This window comes from Salvelinus sp. IW2-2015, unplaced genomic scaffold, assembly GCF_002910315.2.
Source record: "Salvelinus sp. IW2-2015 unplaced genomic scaffold, ASM291031v2 Un_scaffold2384, whole genome shotgun sequence".
Classification (NCBI taxonomy): domain Eukaryota; kingdom Metazoa; phylum Chordata; class Actinopteri; order Salmoniformes; family Salmonidae; genus Salvelinus; species Salvelinus sp. IW2-2015.
This window is the reverse complement of record NW_019943707.1, coordinates 95,083-110,553: the sequence shown is the minus strand read 5'-3', so window position 1 is coordinate 110,553 and position 15,471 is coordinate 95,083. Positions and strand designations below refer to the sequence as shown.

The 15,471-nt window shown below is 45.1% G+C and overlaps 1 pseudogene; it reads left to right on the top strand.

Annotated features, from left to right (window-relative positions):
• Positions 1 to 15,471, top strand: part of LOC112073823 (interferon-induced, double-stranded RNA-activated protein kinase-like) — a 44,623-nt pseudogene that overhangs the window by 20,422 nt on the left and 8,730 nt on the right.

The window sequence follows — 15,471 nt, the reverse complement described above, 5'->3', positions numbered from 1 at the left end:
GAGAGAGATATGGAGGACATATCCTCTAATAACGCCTCTCCAGTGCAAGTAAGATTGAGGACTATCCTCGCATAACCCCCTCAAGTGCATGGTAAGAATGGAGGACTATCCTCTCTAACCCCCTCCAGTACATGGTAAGATGGAGGATATACTCTAACCCCCCTCCAGTACATGGTAAGATTGGAGAACTATCCTCTAATAACCTCTCAGTACATGGTAGAATGGAGGACTACTCCTCTATAACCCTCTCTAGTATCATGGCAAGATGGAGGACTATCCTCCATAACCCCCTCCAGTGCATAGTAAAGATGGAGGACTAATCCTCCATACCCCCTCCAGTACATGGCAAGATGGAGGACTATCCTCTAACCCACTCCAGTACACTGGTAAGATGGAGGACTATCCTTTCTAAACCCTCCATACATGGTAAGATGGAGGACTATAACTCTAACCCCCTCCAGTACATGGTAAGATGGAGGACTATCTCTCTAACCCCCTCCCAGTACATGTAAGATGGAGGACTATCCTCTTCTAACCCCTCAGTACATGGTAAGATGGAGGACTATCCTCCATAACCCCCTCCAGTACATGGTAAGATGGAGGACTATACTCTAACCCCTCCCAGTACATGGTAAGATGGGGACTATCCTCTTCTAACCCCCTCCAGTAACATGGTAAGATGGAAGGACTATACTCTAACCCCCTCTAGTACATGGTAAGATGGAGACTATCCTCTCTAACCCCTCCAGTACATGTAAGATGGAGGAACTATCCTCTCTTAACCCCTTCCAGTACATGGTAAGATGGAGACTATCCTCTCTAACCCCCTCCAGTACATGGTAAGATGGAGGCTATCCTCTCTTAACCCCCTCCAGTACATGGCAAGATGGAGGACTATTCCTCTAACCCCTCCAGTACATGGTAAGATGGAGGACTATCCTCCTAAACCCCCATCCAGTACATGGCAAGATGGAGGACTATCCTCTCTAACCCTCCAGTACATGGCAAGATGGAGGACTATCCTCTCTAACCCCTCAGTACATGGTAAGATGGAGGACTATCCTCTCTAACCCCCTCCAGTACATGGCAAGATGGAGGACTATCCTCTAACCCCCTCCGTACATGGTAAGATGGAGGACTATCCTCTAATACCCCCTCCAGTACATGGCAAAGATGGAGGACTATCTCTCTAACCCCCTCCAGTACATGGTGAAGATGGATTGACTTCCTCTCTAACCCCTCCAGTACATGGTAAGATGAGAACTATCCTCGATAACCCCTCCAGTACATGGTAAGATGGAGGACTATCCTCCATAACCCCCTCCAGTACATGGTAAATATGGAGGACTATCCTCTCTAACCCCCTCCAGTACATGGGTAAGATGGAGGACTATCCTCTCTAACCCCCTCCAGTACATGGTAATATGGAGGACTATCTTCTCTAAACCCCCTCCATAACATGGTAAGATGGAGGACTATCCTCTATAACCCTCTCCAGTGCATAGTAAGATGGAGGACTATCCTCCATAACCCCCTCAAGTGCATGGTAAGATGGAGGACTATCCTCTCTAACCCCCTCCAGTACATGGTAAGATGGAGGACTATACTCTAACCCCCTCCAGTACATGGTAAGATGGGGACTATCCTCTATAACCCTCTCCAGTACATGGTAAGATGGAGGACTATCCTCTATAACCCTCTCTAGTAACATGGCAAGATGGAGGACTATCCTCCATAACCCCCTCCAGTGCATAGTAAGATGGAGGACTATCCTCCATAAACCCCTCCAGTACATGGCAAGATGGAGGACTATCCTCTAACCCACTCCAGTACATGGTAAGATGGAGGACTATCCTCTCTAACCCCCTCCAGTACATTGGTAAGATGGAGGACTATACTCTAACCCCCTCCAGTACATGGTAAAGATGGAGGACTATCCTCTCTAACCCCCTCCAAGTACATGGTAAGATGGGACTATCCTCTCTAACCCCTTCCAGTACATGGTAAGATGGAGGACTATCCTCCAATAACCCCCTCCAGTAACATGGTAAGATGGAGGACTATACTCTAACCCCCTCCAGTACATGGTAAGATGGAGGACTATCCTCTCTAACCCCCTCCAGTACATGGTAAGATGGAGGACTCTATACTCTAACCCCCTCCAGTACATGGTAAGATGGAGGACTATCCTCTCTAACCCCCTCCAGTACATGGTAAGATGGAGGAACTATCCTCTCTAACCCCTTCCAGTACATGGTAAGATGGAGGACTATCCTCTCTAACCCCCTCCAGTACATGGTAAGATGGAGGACTATCCTCTCTAACCCCTTCCAGTACATGGTAAGATGGAGACTATACTCTAACCCCCTCCAGTACATGGTAAGATGGAAGACTATCCTCTAACCCCTCCAGTACATGGTAAGATGGGGGACTATCCCTCTCTAACCCCTTCCAGTACATGTAAGGTATGGAGCAATACTCTCTGGGCAGCAGCTCAACTGAAAATAAAACATTATTTGTAATTGAATATCAGTGTGAAAACCATGAAAGCCTTAGACTGAAGGTGTTTTTTTTATGTCTATTGTGACAGCAAATCAATCAGGTTCCTTTGAAAATGGACAATAAAGTATATGTTCTATTCTCCCAGGGAATCCCAGGATGCAACACCATCATCCCTGAGTATTGCAGGAAGTACCAGTGAGTCCATCATATTCGCAGACTCCGTTAACGTCAGCTCCCCCAAGGTACAGATCCTCTTGTTGTTGCTATAGCTTCAGCTCAACGATTCTCAGGATGTGAGCGGTGATACTGTCAACATAAACACGTATTGTTTCTTTAAGCATGATGTAAGACATTGGGTATTTTTTGTGACAGCAAATCAATATCTGTTCTATTCTGTTCTATTCTATAAGCAGGACGAAAGCCCTGTAAATGTGAAGCCTAAAATAAGGTAAGCCCCAATTCAAGACTTTCTTCTTTCAAGATGAAGTTGTTTTTATTTTACACTCCAATACCTGGACTATCTGACCTTTGACCTCTGCTTTAGATTAGCACCCAACTTCCTGATGTCACCGGTCAAGACCAAACAGGTATTAGTCTCCAAGATACAAAAAAAAAACTTCTGAGAAAAGTATGACTTGATTGGTAGATTGGTAGATTGGTAGATTGATTTAATTGATATGACAGAGATGAAAAGTCACTGACCTATTTCCTGTGTGGTCCAAGATGAAAATAATTATCTTGATTATACACTTAGAGTTGTGGTCAAATGCATTGGCACTTTTCTTAAATCATTCCAAATTCTTCTTTAAATAAGTTCAAATAGAAAAATAACTATTTTATTTTTGTAAATGTCGGTAAAAAAWTTTTTTTTAAGATATATGATTGGCACCTCTGAGTTAGTACTTAGTTGCACAGTCTTTGGCCAAGATAACTGCAGACACACTTCTTGTAGGCATCAATGAGCTTCCTACACCTTTCTACTGGCGATTTGGCCCAGTCTTCAGCGGCAACCTGCTCTAATTCTTCAACGTTTGAGGGGTTTCCTCCTCCAACTGCTGTTTTCAGATCTCGCCATAGGTTCTGAYTGTGATTCAGGTCTGGACTCTTCACTGGTCARTCCAGAACAGTTGAACATCTCTTCTGTGCTTTTTGACGTGTGTTTGATGTGTGTTTGCCTGCTGGAAGACCCACAACCTTCAATGGAGACCTCAGTTTTTGGACACTGGGTTGACCATTGGACTCCCAAAATACCTGCCTTGCACACGTTCAAGGCCCCTAGTACCAGAGGTAGCAAAACATTTTCTGCAATTTTCTGCAATTTTCTGTAGAAAATCAAATAAAAAGATSTAGAGACCAAACAGTCTTTTCAATTTCAACTTATTTGACAAGATGTAGGAAAATATTTAAGAAAAGTGCAAGGATGCCAATATATTTGGCTGCAACTGACTATGTGATTATTGTTATGGTAACGGAAACACAACTACAGGTTTGCTCTTCGAGCAGTTTGTTGTAGAGGCTACTCTATAAAGATACTAAATAGCAGGGATAGGCAACTGGTGCCTTTTTGAAGGCTCTCGGATCAAAAGAGTATTATTATTGAATTTTGGTGGGAATTCAGCTCTCAAGGTCTCAACTTACTAGAATAGTGGACTACACAAGGTGCAATTTCTAAATTTCGTTGTGATCCAGCAGTTTTACTCGCCAGTCAGCTAACATTTTTTAGACAGCTGGCCCGCTAAACTAACTCAGCAATCTAAACTTGTTATCATGGTCGAATTACCGGTCATTGGGCCCCCCCATTTGATTTTGTGAGTCAATCTCACTCAGATATCATATTTAAAACTGCAAAAAATAATGTCTCCACCACATGGCAAAATGTGTAGAATTGCATCAAACTTGCTTTAAAACCGTAACATTTGCTCTACACTCCATGGCAAAATGTGTAGAATTGCATGAAATTAACTAAAATAGATTAGGGTTTCCGTTATGAAAATGTGGCTCTGGACATTTGACCTGCAGCATTTTAATTTACCGGACAATTTGAGAAATGTACTGGACCCATATGCATTGGGGTACGTAACCTGAATKGAGTGTCCACCCACGGTGCTCAGAATGACAGCCAATTCCATTTACGTTATGATAATTCGTCTGAACAGAACATACAAGTCGAGGATGCAATGATGTGTGTCCTTACCGTGCACGTTGAAGATGTTACAANATTCCATTTACGTTATGATAATTCGTCTGAACAGAACATACAAGTCGAGGATGCAATGATGTGTGTCCTTACCGTGCACGTTGAAGATGTTACAAATACTGCCCACGTTTAACTTATCCTGCAGCCAACAGGATGTTTAACGAACAGCAAAATCACTAGCCGATGCGTGCGCCTTTATAGTAAAGCATTCCACGCGTAACGTTCGTCGTCGGAATGAGACCAAAGCGCTGCGTCGAAAGTGTTCATGATTTAATGTTCACAAAAACACTCAAACAAAAGGAGAAAACGAAAGCGCACAGTTCTGTCAGGGAAAACATCCTAAACAGAAAACAACACAAAACCCAAACGGAAAATGACAACTTATATATGATTACCCAATCAGAGACAACGATAGACAGCTGCCTCTGATTGGGAACCATACTCGGCCAAAACAACATAGAAATAGAAAACAGATTTTCCCACCCGAGTCACACCCTAACCAAACTGTCACGTTCCTGACCTGTTTTTCCTTTTTCTTGTATTTATTTAGTTGGTCAGGGCGTGAGTTGGGGTGGGTTGTCCATGTGTTATTTTTCTATGTCGGGTTGTTTGTGTTCGGCCGGGTATGATTCTCAATCAGAGGCAGCTGTAAATCGTTGTCCCTGATTGAGAATCATACTTAGGCAGCCGGGGTTCACGTGTGTGTTTGTGGGTGGTTGTATCTCGTGTTAGTGTTCGTGCCACACGGGACTGTTTTCGGTTTTGTCACGTCTCTTGTTTTTTTATTTGTAAGTGTTCTGGATTGTTTCGTTATATTAAATCATCATGAACGCAAATCACTCCGCATATTGGTCTGATCCTTCTCGCCTCTCCTCGTCCGAGGAGGAGGAAGACGACAGCCGTTACACAAACATAGAAAATAATAAGGAACTCTAAGGTCAGGGCGTCTGTATAAAACATTAGGCTATTGGTTTCAATGGCATATGGAAGTCTGTATAAAACAGTAGGCTATTGGTTTCAATGGCATATGGAAGTCTGTATAAAACAGTAGACTACTGGTTTCAATGGCATATGGAAGTCTGTATAAAACAATACACTACTGGTTTAAATGGCATATGGAAGTCTGTATAAAATAATTGCCTCCACGGATAAGGTCAGATTTTGCCTGGGTTACTTTGAAACAAGGTAAAAACATGTAGTAAATCGTTAAGTAGAAAACAATGAAGTATCAAAATGCATACTGCCTCCAGCTCATTGAAAAGTGGTATGTGACCCGCTGATGACGCCTGCCTTCTGCCTTCCTTATGCATTGGAATTGTGAATGAAAAGCTCTCTTCCATTACCAGTAAAAACTATTTTCTGGCACACGATTGCATTTACAATTGTTGCAGCAGTGATTGGTGTTATAAAAGCGGCGTCTGACAGATTTTTCCCTCAAAGGCTCTATATCTGTATGCTTTATGCGTTTGATTAATAATAAATACAGTGCCTTCGGAAAGTATTCAGACCCCTTGACGTTTACCCACATTTTGTTACGTTACAGCCTTATTCTACAATGGATTCAATTGTTCCCCCCCCCTCTTCAATCTACACAAAATACCCCATAATGACACATCACAATACCCCATAATGACATCACAATACCCCATAATGACATCAACAAACCCATAATGACATCACAATACCATAATGACATCACAATACCCCATAATGGCAAAGCAAAAACCGTTTTGTTTTTTTGGAGCAAATTTATACAAAAAAAAAGACTGATATCAACATTTAACATAAGTATTCAGACCCTTTACTCAGTACTTTGGTTGAAGCACCTTTGGCAGTGATTACAGCCTCGAGTCTTCTTGGTATGACGCTACAAGCTTGGCAACACCTGTATTTGGGGGGGCAGTTTTTGGATGTTTTATCTTCTCTCTCCGGACAATTGGGACGGTGCATATTCATTTAGAGATTTTTCTAATTTTTTTACGGCCAAAAGACGGCTATTACCGGACTACGGAAACCTTACGGATGTGGGTACGCAGACCTGCGAGGCAACCGCTGAGTTTTCAGATTTTATTGTGGCCCCCAGGCCCCCATTCAAAGTTGCCCACCCCTGCTGTTGAGGATATATGGACTGCAGTATTAAATGTTGATTGAGTGTTTGTCATTGTTTTTTTTTTTTTAAGGAAGGTCCCAATTTAAAAGGCAACAATTTAGAAACCTTGTCAAGTGGAAGGACATCCAACCAACCAGTTAAATCTAGGTACATTGTGGGTTTACTTTTAGCATGACAATGATACTCATTTATCTACCCCCACACATATTAATGTATYAAGTAGATGGCATTGAAATCTATTTTCTGATGGAATACTAACCATCTATGATACTGATCACAATACAGTTTGATCATGTCGATGGATTGATTATTTAAATATGATTTATTTTCTCAGGTTTTTATCAGAGTTTGACTCGATAGAGAAGATTGGCAAAGGAGGCTTTGGCAACGTTTATAAGGCGCGACGGGAACTGGAGCAGAAGTATTTTGCCGTGAAGATAGTACGGAGCAAAGGGTAAGTCGATTGTGTTCTGTTTACTTTAGCAATCCGAAGTAAGATCTTTCACTCAATGCAGCCGCTGCATAATATTCGACACTGAGTGATTTAAAAAAAATCTGTGACTCTTTCCTCAGGAAAGCTAAGCGGGAGGTTGGTGCCTTAGCAGACCTTCAGCACCCCAACATAGTACGTTACTACACCGCCTGGCTGCAGGACACCGCCTACCGATGTGACACCGCCTCTGAGAGCGACACCACTTCAGAGTAACATTATTACTACTGTCCCTGTCCTATTGCACTAMGGGATGTTATGGAATAATTACATTTTACTACAGGAACATTTTTACGTTTACACGTTAGTGTTACGTTCCCCAGCAGGAAAACCAATAATGTCACTCAAACAGATGGGGGAACTAACAAAGAGTCACTGACAACAAATTAAAGGAAACAGGTGGGGTTTTAGAAGGGGTTTTGAAATACACTCATGGGGGTGTCCACTGTAAGTTGACTAGCAACAACAGCTGGGACCTAAAAGGGACCCAACATGAGCTGGGATCTAAAAGGGACCCACCATGAGCTGGGATCTAAAAGGGTCCCACCATGAGCTGGGACCTAAAAGGGACCCACCATGAGCTGGGACCTAAAAGGGACCCACCAAGAGCTGGGATCTAAAAGGGACCCACCATGAGCTGGGATCTAAAAGGGTCCCACCATGAGCTGGGACCTAAAAGGGACCCACCATGAGCTGGGATCTAAAAGGGACCCACCATGAGCTGGGAGCTAAAAGGGACCCACCATGAGCTGGGATCTAAAAGGGACCCAGATGAGAGCCGGGATCTTTAAAGGGACCGCACCCATGAGTGGGACCTTAGACCCGTTCTAAAAGGGACTCACCTAGAGCTGGGACCTTAAAAGGGACCACCATGAGCTGGGACAATCTTAAAAGGGACCGCACCAAGAGCTGGGATCTAAAAGGGACCCACCATGAGCTGGGAATTAAAAGGGACCCTACGGCAACACATGAGCTGGGGATCTAAAAGGGACCTCACCATGAGCTGGGATCTAAAAGGGACCCGACACACTGAGCTGGGACCTAAAAGGGACCCACCATGAGCTGGACCTACAACTGGGACTCACCCCAGTCCATGAGCCTGGGACCTAAAAGGGACCTCACCAATGAGCTGGTGACTCTAAAAGTGAACTCACCAATGAGCTGGGACCGTAACAAGGGACCTACACGCATCTGACGCCTGAGACTAAAAGATCACCCACCATGAGGCTTGGGAGTGCTTAAAAGGAGTAATCGTTTTCGACACATGAGCTGGATCTAATAGGGACCCACTCATGAAGCTGAGTGATCTTAAGGGTCCACCTTGACTTGATCTAAAGGGAGCCACGCATGTAGTAGCTGGGAACCTCATAAAGGGACGCCACCATGAGCTGTGTGTACTCTCCTGTTAAGATATAGGGACAGTCAGCGGCACGAGTTGGTATAGGCTTGGGACTCACTCTAGCTTTTTAAGAATGTGGACCTGAGCCAGAGGAGGTATATGTAGTTTACGTATACATGGACAAAGGCTGAGGACTGTGTGTCGCTTTACATCACGGCTAAGGAGAGCGAGAGAAGTGTCAATCAATAGAACAGGCACGGCTCTGAAAGGACTATGCTTATCGGAATAAACATTAGAAGTTCTTCGGAGGATTAGTAGTCTCACGAGTCGGTAATTCTCAGAAGACTAGGGGTAGATAAAGTAAGTGTAGTTACCCCATAATCATTCACAGGCAGTAAGCACGCGTAGTAGGAGAGTTATAGCATCTACATGATAGGACCTCATACAAAGCTCTAATTATTCGGTTATACGGCAGTGTGACAAGTAATTTGAAGTTTTTATTGGCTTTTGGTTCTGAGGTTGTGGCTCCTGATTTCTGTTTAAGTATCTGTGTTGTGTCGCACGTAGTGTTTACGATATGAATAATTCTGATGGCCAAGAGCATAGAGCTGAATGTAGGTAGTTATCACTCTAGTTTATTTATGTACTATCCTGGGCTGATTTGATTTGTGCAGGGGTACGTCAGATTCTTTAGTGCCGCTGTTGAGCTCTACGCTTACGCGAGATGAACTATTGACAAGAGAGCGACTTCCTAAAAAGTTGTGGATCGTATATCGCTCGGGCTGAAAGGTGTGTTACTGTAAGCTGAGAAGCCACACAGAGACGCTAGGAGGAAGCAGGTAAGCAGCTGCACTACACGACGCAGTGAGTCGTGTGTATACCTCAGAAGAGTGAGGATATATGCCGATGTTAGCATAACCAGTCCGATATCCACAGGCGAAAGCTCCAGTATCAGGTCGATGTAGACTCTCTACTAGAAGGGCTCCATGTCTAACTAGTACTTAACTGACTGACAGCTAGTTAACTAATAACAGTTAGCCTCCGTCCACATCTCAGTTTATGATTAACACACTTGGAACATACGCCGTTGTGATATGTAGCTGTCGCTGTCTTGTCTTGACTTCTCAAGCCTCCTGCGCATCAACATCATACTGTTTTGGTATGGAGTGACACTGGGTGGGAATTGGCGAGTAATGAAGGGATCGGTGGTAGACTTCCTGGTCTGGTAGACAGGGGCAGCACAGGAGATAACGACGAAACGAGGTGTGTGTATCGACTAAAAGGGAGAAGACTCTGCTGGAAGAGAACTGAAAAATGACAGGAACTCATGTACCCCTTAACAAGTTGGTGCATCACCGGCTGGGAACAGGTGAGGTAAGTGTTAGCTTAAAGCACACAGCTGTGGAGTAGAGCTTCTAAAAACATGGTTTAAATCAATAATTTTTGAGAACTGGTATCAGAGGCGGCTGAGAGATGTGTTTCTAAGGGGTGCTGTGTACACTTAACACCAAGGATACTAGTCTGGATAGAAGGTATGTCGTTACTGTTACATTTTAGGCGTATCCTGAAGACGTTGGGTAGTCTGTATAACCAAAACTCAACAGTGTCATGGCCTCTTTGTACGCGTAGACTAGCTAAGTTGCTTATCTAGGTATGATAGTGCTGCATGATTTGACCAAGGGTGAAGAAGGCTTACACTCTTACACTGCCAGGGCAGGAAATGACTATGAGGCTGTCGCTCTACTGTGTTCATGGGTGGAATAGTTATTATAATAATTTTCATAATTTATATACATTACATGCTTCTATAAAGTGGTTCAACGCCGCGAGAGTTAACTAAACAGGTAAATCATGGCGTGTCTGATGATGTACAGGTAGTGTGCGTATTCTGTTAAAGTTGGTCGCAGTCAAGATGTTTCTAGATGATGATCATATAATACGACGTCATGAGATACTGTTAGGTGGTGTATGCCTCACATAACTCTCCAATGTAGGTACGTTTGAATCTGAAGTTCAAATTACTGCAATGTGTACCAGAGGAGCCATAACCATGTGTGTGGTTGTATAGAGGTGTTGTGTATCCATAAGTTGAGTGGTTGTACTGTACAAGGAGCTGCGATTAACTGTGCATACAGTGGCAGTCAAACAGAGCTGAGGTTGTGTTACAACTATTAATGGCGTAGTATAGAAGTGTCTCACAATGATCCAAACTAGGTGCCCAACAGAGGCAGAACAAGACCTTGAGGTCGTTGATTCGTACTACAGAAAGGAATAGGATCAGTGTAGTAGTGCGTTTTGCGGGAACTCTAGATCTAAAGGCTCGTAGTTGTGTAGACTGTGCTATCTGGCATACCTGTCTGGAATGGGAGGTATGTAAGCGCCAGCTAAGAGTTGCAACTGGGTGCTCGAGTCGGAGCTGTTTTAGATGGAAGAAGGAATGAAAGATGAGAGAGTATGTAACCTAACAGGGTCATGGCCAGGTTCGGACGCGAATAGATATTGCTTTGGTTAGTGCAGCACTACTCAGCTGTTTATCATTATTCACATCAACACGCCACTCACGCGCTCGCTCTCGCGTCGGCTCTTTTAGATTAGGTGTTTGTCAGAGTGTTGACCTATGCAGAATACTGAAGTATAATTACAAGCTAGTTATGGTCCATAAGGTGTTGGTCTAAATGGCTGTTTAATTGACAAATATACCAATAGAAGGTTGATGCAGGAAGAGTCAATATTTGCAGTGTTGACCCTTATTGATGTCAAGAACCCTCTGCACAATGTCCGCCGCCACTGGCATCGGAGGTTCAGATTGGTTTAACTCTCAATGGGAGGGGAGAAGTCCCCTCTATTAACTCATCGGCTGTAAATAGAGAGCGCCATTCTTGCATCAGAAGGTTGACTGTGGGATGTTGTGGTTCCCAGATTTGTGGGATATTGTGGTAAGATGTGTTACACAACAGGTCAAGGCGCTTGGAGAGGTGTGTTTCCTCTGCCGCACTCTTGAGAAGAGGGAGTGATGGAAGCCTTAAACTAAGACAGAAGTGTCGCAACTAGGATTCAAACGAGATCTAGGTGAGAGTCTGTTCCAGCGTGTGTTGCGCCCTCAGTGGAAGGTAACCACTCACACACAATATTGATGTTTGTGTCACAGCGACGTGACACACGGTTTGTAGTTATGCTTATATAGTTTTGCCGGAGCACGATTTGAAGCATGAGATGCCTCCAATCATGCTAGGAAGAAGGTATATCTGTATTGACCACGCACCATAAAGCTGTGTTGCCTTGGATGGTTGATTACTCACGAGAGATGTATGCTCGCAAGTTTCCCCCTCGTAGTGCAATGCTGCGTGTGCGTCGAGACCGTGAATTCGTTTATAATCTCCTGTTAACTACAACTCATCACAGGGACATTAGATGTTCTTACGCCACGCAAAGAAGAATTGTGCCTAAGTGACCGCCCACTCCCACTTGGCCTTGAGTAATGTCAGATTCCCTGCCTAACCCACATACCGAGCCAAATATGGTCACTACAGGATGCTTGTATGTATGTATACCTCTGATATGGGGATGGAAAAGACAGTTCAGGGAAACTTATATATCCAGATGGTGAGCGCTCACATCTGCAGGCTGTTAGGTTGTTCTCCTTAAGCGTCTTGGCGCAAGTTATCCATACTAGGAAAACAGGAGCTTTTTGTCGCTGAGAGCGTCGCAGGTAGTGTTACCTAAGGGACGAGTTACTAACGACAGGCGGCCCATAAGACGAGATAGTGTTCGCGGTAAAGAGTGATTCAGGAGAAAGAAATTAAACTAAAGACACAGAGCTTTTACCCCGCCTAGTCCTCAGAGCAGTCCAATCCCTGTGTAGAGTGCCGTGTGTTATCTAATGTTTGCGAGGATGAATGATCGTCAGTATCTTGATACTCCCGTTGTATTTATCCCCCATCGGAGAGAAGTGTCTTCGGGCCTTTGCCTGAGCCCCTTGAAGCCTTTGACAAGAGGATGGTGATCTCATAAGGGGAGCAGTTAACTTACACAAGGCAGGCTGAGGTGTGTCCGTCAAAGGGGCCAGTTACTAACGGAGGTATCAGGCATGACGGTCGTAGTATCTAGGGAAGTTAACTCTATCAGCGTCAGGCTGCGGTGTGTTTGACTTTAGGGCTTAAGCACCCATCACCTAACCCCTACACCAAAACAAGTCTCGCCTCACCTGTGGCGTAGAACAGATGCACTCAACCTCACACAAACATTCACACATCCTGCCTCCTGCCAAACAGTTGTTTTCTGTATCCGAGGCTAAGCTCTGTCTTCTGCGTAGCGCTTGGCCTTTAAGTTAACCGTCCCTTAGTACACACTCGGCCTGCCTGTTGTTTCTCTCCTTGTACACCACGATCCGCCTGGCTGTAGTTCTCTCTCTGTTACTCCCGCTTCGGTTGGCATAGCCACTCAACACTGGACTGTTTAGTTTTTGATCTACCTAGTGTCCACTTAGGCTTGCTGTCTAATCCCTTTCCCTTCTCCAGCTTGCCATCAATCCTCAACATTCCTCCACTATTGGTGGTGAGGCACAGATATCGACGAATTCCTACGGAGGTTGGTGCTTGTTAGTTAACACTTCTTCACCTTTACGGCTTCGTTCCTGTAACAACAACACACACACTTCGTGGCGTTGTGGGTACGAGTCTCTCACACCGTCCTTAGTAACATCCATACACAGGTCGTAAAGAATCCTCACAGCCTGTCACGGAGTCGCCATGTTGTTAACCTCTCCCACTTAAGGCTAGAACCTGTAACTCAATCTTAGGAAGATGGTACCACCCTTTGGTTCTCATGGCTACATCACTAATAATGACTCGTGTAGCAGTAACAGTCGCCCCGTCAGAACCACTGCGCCTGTTAGTGTCACTCTCCCCTTAGTATACGGACATTGCTGGACTTTCCTGAAGCCGTCCGGGGTGCCCTGGTGGAAGCCTTCCTCTTCTTGTCCAATATACAGTTAAGTTGATTTAAGACTAGTTAACTTGCTGCTTTCTCCTCCTTAGTTAAGGAAGTTCTTTGATAGATCACCGATAGTAATGGTTGAATATCTACGGTGGCGCAATCCTAGCTTTACTCCTGTGGGCAGCAATATATCTTTCAGACTTATCGCCCCTGTCAAGAAGCCCCTTAGTTTCTCTGTGTCGCCTGTTAGTTAACTAAGGTCTTCTCCCTCTCTCTCACCATCGTTATAGTAACGCGTATCAAACAGTGTGTTTTTCCATTGCAGGTACCATCGACACATGGGCTGGACCCAGAGGAAGAAAACAAACACGATAGCTACTTCATAACCAAAGCACTAACCATGGGGTCACCAACTCTCCCCCTTAAGTACCACAGACCTCAACCTGGGCCTGTTCCGTTAACTCTCTCCTCCCCCCTGCCCCTTCCTTCTTGAAGCTTCCCAGTATGTAACCTGTTTGATATAAAACGAACTCAGAACGTCAGATAAAACACCGTCAGTCTGCTCTGCTGTTAGTTACACTCTCAATTCGATCACGCAAGTTGCTGCCTCCCCCCAGCTTAGGTATCCTATTTGTTCCCTCGCCACACCGTCCAACACAAGCCAAGAACAGACGGAAGAACCAATTCATAAAATACAAGCGACAAGGCACAGTATGTGTTTCATCACACGAGAGAAGTTCATACTCACTCTAGACATGAATGAATCAGCTGGAGTCCCTTATCTACCTGCACTTTTGTCTGGGCAGCGGTAGAAATACATGAATGCAGCCGAGACAGTGGAAAAATGTCTCTTTTGGGGTCGGGTTCAAGTTCTCATTTGGCATCGGCACAAAGGAAGGGGACTTTGCAATTATTGGCAAAATGCATCTGATTCAACATCTTGTCACTTTTCAAATCTGAACATTGTGGATAATGCATTATGCAAGAACACTGAAAACTGTTGTCACCTCTCCTTAGTAACCAAGACAAAAGAAACCAACAACCATAGACTGCCGTTAGTTAACTCTCCCCTTAGATGACGTCACATATCAACTTGATGAATGTAACTCAATTTTGATTAACTTTGAACATCAGCCTTCGCCTGAGTTAACTCTCCCTGTAGTTATCTTTACCTCAGTCAGCTGCCTCGTTAGTTAACTCTTCTCGCAATCCCTTAGTATCACATCTTTCAGCCTGCTGTTATGTTTAACAGTCTCACAGTCTCGCTCCACTATAGTAAAAAAAACTAACATAAAATTAATATTTAATAAATTGAGGCGGCGCTGGGGTGGGCACTGGCCGGCCGTGGTCGTGGTGGGTGTATGGGTAGAGCGGGGGTGCGGTCGCGGCGCTTAGTAAGGGAGCGAGCTAGCGGCGGGGCCTGTTTAGGTTGAAGGGGGGAGGTAGGTGTCGAGGCGGGGGGCCCGCCCCCGGGGGCGGTCGTCTGCGTGTTGGTGGCAGCACGCGGTCGAGCGGCTGGGCCTGGGTTGGAGATTGTAACTCTCCTTAGAGGTAAGCCGGAGGACGGGCGGTCAGCGCTGCGCGTGTTAAGGTTGGGGGTACTGCTCCTTTGGTCCACCGGGGCTGCAGGGGGCTGGGGGGCCGTGAGTAAGGTTGTGGAATACGATCTCCAGCCCTTAGTGAAGGTTCACGTCTCAGCGCGGGCTGCCTGTTAGTTAGACGTGGTCACTCGGCTGCGTCGCGGTCGCGCCATGGGGGGGTGCGGCGCTTAGTATAGGAGGGGGCAGGCGCTGCAGCGCTGCGTGTTGTTGTTGAATGCTATGGGGCCTCCCTGCGCCCCTCTCCAAGTAACCCCACCTCAGCTGGCCGTGTCTAGTATCCCTCCTCCCCTCGGCTTC